We start from the raw sequence: 6,000 nt of genomic DNA on the forward strand, positions 1-6,000 counted from the left end.
GAAGCAAGTCTAATTCGTTTTGAATTTGATTTGGGTTTCAGACAGGGTCGAAGTGCTGGCGAGACAAATTGCTCCCAGCTCGTGGTCCTGCACCTCCACTGCGGGTCACGTTAGAAGAGAGTTTTCCGCGACCCGACGTTATTTTTTGAAGACCCGGGTGGTAATGAGAAATCAACATCCCCCCCCCTCCCACCTTCTAGCTACGAACTACATTAATCGAATGAATAGCCTACCAGCGAACAGTGCTTTCCTCAAGAATATGTAGAGTCAATAAAACTAATCATCGATGTAATAATTTGACAAATCAAATTTGGTGCGATTTTTAAAATTTTGATTATGTAATAATATTTTGTTAAGGTGTTATGTGTATTGTTTTAAATTATTCTGGGGCGCCCCCTTTAACTTGTTAATTACTAAGATTTTTATTGTCAGGTTTGAATAATACGAACACAAAATTCCATAATAATAAACTAGGAACCTATAGACCAAGCTACTTGTGTAGTGTTAATTTATTTATGATATACCTTCTTCCCGTAAACGATCCACCAGCTCCCCAGTTGCTTGTGTCAGGGAGTTCCAAATTATCTTGTTCTCCACCTCATGCCACCTCTGGTCAATAAACTTATTTTTCTTATATTTCTTACCTAGCAAGTTTCCAAGGCTCTTTTTAATTAATTTAAAATAATTCAATTTTGAGGCACGAGGGGCGTAACAGTTGGGCCGGCTCCTTCATCGGGCCTCCTCGATAACGCCACATGTATAGCCAAGTGGTGCGCTCTGTTGATTGTAACGTGAACTACTTGAAGGCAAACACGCGCCATAGTTGTCACGAATTGTTCCATGCAGCTGCACGGCACATATAAGCGAAGGTAAGTTTTACACATCATATTAATTGTAATTTATTAGTGTTACAGAAACAAGAATACAAGGGAAATGTTCATTATGATTTATTCTTCACTTACATTCACTGAAAGCATGTTTCATGCCCATTATGTTACCATATTGATGTTTTAAACGAATGTTTTACAAGTATAGAAATGGCCGCGTAGGTTAGGAAAGTGCGAGTTGCCTCCAATGAGCTATATCGAGTCGCCATGAATGGGCTACTGGCCCAATCAAAGAAACACTGGCTCAATGAAGGTAACTATGTTTGCTGGCGATCACAACGATTATTTTGAGCTGTAGAATACACAATTGCGTCCGTTAATTTAATGCTGGAGTTAATAAAGCGTTTTAGGTATATTTTCACACAAAAACACCTATCTTTCTGTTGTAGATGGCTGTACGGAGGAAATACGATCGGTGGGAGGAGGATGATATGAGTCGCGCGTTAGCTGCAGCGCGGAATCATGATATGAGCGTCAATGAGGCTGCCAGAACATACAGCATACCACGGGCAACACTGCAGAGACACTTGGCAGGTATGAATAGTTTTGCCGTTGAACAGAAAAAAATGATAGGCAGTACTGCTGATCTACCTGCAGAAGTAGAACACGAACAAGTTTCACATGTGCTAAAATTAGAGGAATCCATGTTTGGCATAACACCTACAGATCTGCGTAAATTGGCGTTTGAAATTGCTCTGACAAATGAAATCCCGCACAGGTTTAATACAGAAAAAGAAAAAGCAGGGAAGAAATGGTATTATGCATATATGAAGAGACATCCCGAACTCAGTTTGCGACAGCCAGAGTCAAATTCTTTTGCTCGAACGAAAGGTTTTAATAAGGAGAATGTGCATCATTTTTATGACATTCTAGAGAGGACTTGTTCATGAAAACCAGCTGGATGCAACGCGAGTGTTTAACGTTAATGAGACTGGTCTGTCAACAGTACAAAAGAAACCAAGGAAAGTGGTAGCTGAAAAAGGTTAAAGGGTAGTAGGTTCGATAGCCAGTGGAGAACGGGGGTCAACTACCACGGCAGTTTGCTGCGCGAGTGCTGCTGGCCAGTATGCCCCGCCGTTAATAATATATAAGCGTTCTCGCACTGCTAACGGGCTGGAAGAAGGAGCTCTACCAGGAACTATATTTGCATATAACCCAGAAAGCGGATACATAAACAAAGATATTTTTGTAGTTTGGTTGCAACATTTCATCAAGACTATCAACCCTACAAAAGAAAGGAAAGTTTTGCTCCTTCTAGATGGTCATTGTAGCCACACTAAAAACCTCAGTGCATTAGAGATTGCTCGTGAAAACGGAATAATAATGCTGTCGCTTCCAGGCCACATCACCCACAAGCTCCAGCCCCTTGATGTGTCTTTTTTTAAGCCGCTGAGTAGCTATTACATAAATGAAATTGAAAAGTTCCTTCGCCAAAAACGCAGTGAAGGCAAACCTGAAGTTGTCACTCAGTTTCATATAGCTCGATTATTTGGAAAAGCATATGGACAAGCTGCGATAGTAGGGACTGCAGTGAATGGGTTTGCGAAAACTGGAGTTTGGCCAGTCAACAGGGATGTGTTTCAGGATTGCCATTTTGTAGCAGCAATGCAATTTGAAACAGATGACATCCCTATTACTGAAACTCCAGAAACAGTCTTACCACTCAGTAGACACATTCATCCTACTACATTTTCAGCTGAAGAAGCTGTACCCTCTACCAGTAACGATGATCAAGAATCACCTCCATTAGTTGAAACACTGGCATCACAAGTGCATGATTCCTTAGATAAAATCTCTCCATTTCCAGAAAAAAGTTACGCTGGACGAGGTTCAAATAAAAAGGCACGAAAACGATAGTCATAACAAGCAGTCCTTATGGACAGACTCTGAAAGATACTGAAATAAGGAAACGAATGCCCAAGAAAAATCAGACTACCAAGAAACGACGTCTCCAATTTCATACTTCCGGCAAGTCAGCAAGATCCAAATTCTGTTTTCCTTCACCTTTGTCAGCAAAGTCCCATTCTAAGGGAATCTGTTCCCAGGACATAAAGGAAGATATGATTTAGTGTTAAGGGTGCAGGGAGTGGGTGCATGAAAGTTGTGCTGGTGTTAAGAAAGGGGTAAAAGTATTATTTTGTGAAAACTGTGCCTAATTTGTAAAAGAATATCGCCTTGCCTGTTTTCTAGAATGGTTTTGATGGTAATTGTTTTGTATTAATATTTCAATGTATTTATCTGCAGAAAACAGTATCTGCATGACTATGTAGGCCTATAGCTTTTATGTATTAATGACGAAATAGTTAGGCTATGTTTGGTCATAAAAATTTTGTTCGTGCATTTTCCAAAGAGTTTTAACAGTAAACAATTGGCTCAGGCGGGGACCAGTCAATTAAAAGAGGTCCCACATGTGACTATAAATACTGACAATGGAATATATTAACAGGTGTTTCGTATTAAACAGTTGTTATACAACAGCCCATTCATGGCATCTGCCTGGTCCAATGATGGAGATGGGTTTCCTTCGTTGAGCCGTTTACACCTTTTTTAGTTTTTTAAATATGTATTAACATTTACATCCTTTTGGCTTGACATGTTTATAAAGTGTTTATCAATAGACAGAGTTCACATTTACTTATAAAACTTGGAAAGTTTATTTAATTTAACGATTTTATGAAGAGTTTCGTTTAACTGGCCCATTGATAGCAACCTTCCCCTAATCGGACAGGTAACTTTTCCAGTGTTGTTTTTCGTACAATAAATGATTATTTAACTCCATGTAAGTTAACGGGATACTAATGTTTTTTACTTTATTTTTCCTAATGACTGGCCGAGAATTAAAGCAATTATAAAAATATATAGCGACCGTCATTTATTTAATATTTTTAATATTTTTAAGAATTTTGGAAATTTTCCTGATTTTCAAGTTTAATAAATACAAATTTCGAAGATGCCGGGGATATCGGCTAAATGGATGCAGGTATATGAGTAACTTAAGCAGTTTTTATCAATTTTAACATGAATTATTAACTAAGTTTTTTGCCTAAAATATTTTTTTTACATAGATCAAGTATCAAATCTAAGGATTGGAATCCGTCGATTCAATCAGTAAATTATGAGTGAAATTTTTGATGATTATGGGAATTTTCCCCGAATTTCTATGTTAATTATTATAAATTTTTAAAGATAGTGGTCGATATGTTATTACCTCCTTAATGGATGCTGGTAGTAGACGAATTTAAGATTCTTACAGCATTTATCACTTGATATTGAATTTAATGTTTTTTTTTATAAATTTAAAAATATTGCGTTTATCAATCATGGAAAAAATTTCATGAATCGATCGAATCAATCAGTATATTAATCGCAGAATTTTTTAATATTATTTTGTTGAATTTTTGGAATTGTTCCGGATTTATGTATTAATTATTTTGAATTTTCAAGATAGAATTTAAATTTCAAGATGGCGGGCGTCACACTAATAATAAATATAGACTGCATCACAGTGGCTAAAAATTTAACTTATATGGTGGTAGCGCACTCCAGTGGACGAATACAAATTATTGGCTTTCAGCGGACGAAAAAAAGAATTAGGACGAGATGACATACTAGATTGCATTAGTGGTGGGAAGTGTGTCTTTCGGTGGCTTACATGGAGGTAGGATATGTCGTCATTTTTATTTTGCACTCATTGGGTTGGAACTAAGGACATAAGTGCGTTTTTGAAATATTTTTTTACTACATTGTATTTATTTATTTTGTATAAGTTTTACATGTTTTCCCACTAAAATCTGGTAATAATTAAGATTTTCAAAATGGTGACTGTGATATCATAATTCAAGATAGTGGAGTGATTTTTTATTTGAATTTTTTTTTCCGATTTTCAAATTATAATTACGGATTTTCAAGATGGCAGCTGTAACGAAAACTGCAAGGATCTAGATTCTAATATGGCGGCAACAACTAAATGCGCAACTATGACATCATACTCATCCAAAATGGCGGGTGTAACGAAATGTGCAATTTTTGTAGAATGTAAGATGGCGGCCATAATGTACCTAATATGCAACATTGTTTAGAAATAATAATTTATTATATTATAATTTATTAATTTTTTCCGAATATTCATAATATAGAATAATAATTATGGGGTTTTCAAGATGGCGGCCGCTACGGAAATTGCAACATTAGGGAGTGGGACATTCGATTCATAGTTGGCAGAATGATCTAGAAATCATATTGGGCGGATCTAAGTTTGCTGCTGGTGTCAAGGTCAAGGTAAAGGTCATCTAGATTGGTTACTGTGACGTCACAATCCACAGACTGAACCCCGGCACTAGCCTGGCACCTCAAGCAGAAGCTTGGTCAGGAGAAATTATTATATATTAGTTCGGCACAATGTCAACATATTTTTTTGTTTCTTATGACAGGTATCTTGTATTGAAATATTTTTCGTAGAAGGAATGATTAATAAACTCCATGATAGGTAATGGGAAAGAGAATATAATTTTATTTTAAGCTTTAGTTAGTCTTATCCTTGGTCGAAAAACGAACAGATGTGATCTAATAAATCATTAATTTAACAAGCGATTTTTCTTATTAATTTTGGATTTGTTTTCCAAAATTATAGCTTAAAAATTACAGATTTCCATAATAGTGTGCAAGATAGCTGGGCATACTGGCAATATGTTATTCCTGCAGTCTAGGTGGTAAACATTAAAACTAATATGGTGGCTGTGCCCTCTATTAGACGAAAACCAAATGTTGGATCCAAGATGGCAGCCTACAGCCAATGATGACCACAAGATGACTACCATGACGTCATACCTTGGTATTAATGGTCAGAGGTAAGTCTGCCAGCGGCTTCTGTGGAGGAAGGATCTGTCGCAATTTTTATTTTACCCTCGCTGTGTTTAACCAAGGACTCCATTATGTAAGTGCGTTTTTAAAATAGAATTTAAAAATTGTGTCACTTTAAAACGGATAATAATGTGGCATTTTCAAGGTAGCAGAATAATTTACAAATAGCGGATAATTAAATTTCAATTTTATTAAAAAAGTTTTTATATAGATATATTTCTTCAATTTTTCCCGATTTTTCTGATAAAATTAC

The sequence above is a fragment of the Bacillus rossius genome, chromosome 2, assembly GCF_032445375.1.
Source record: "Bacillus rossius redtenbacheri isolate Brsri chromosome 2, Brsri_v3, whole genome shotgun sequence".
NCBI lineage: Eukaryota > Metazoa > Arthropoda > Insecta > Phasmatodea > Bacillidae > Bacillus > Bacillus rossius.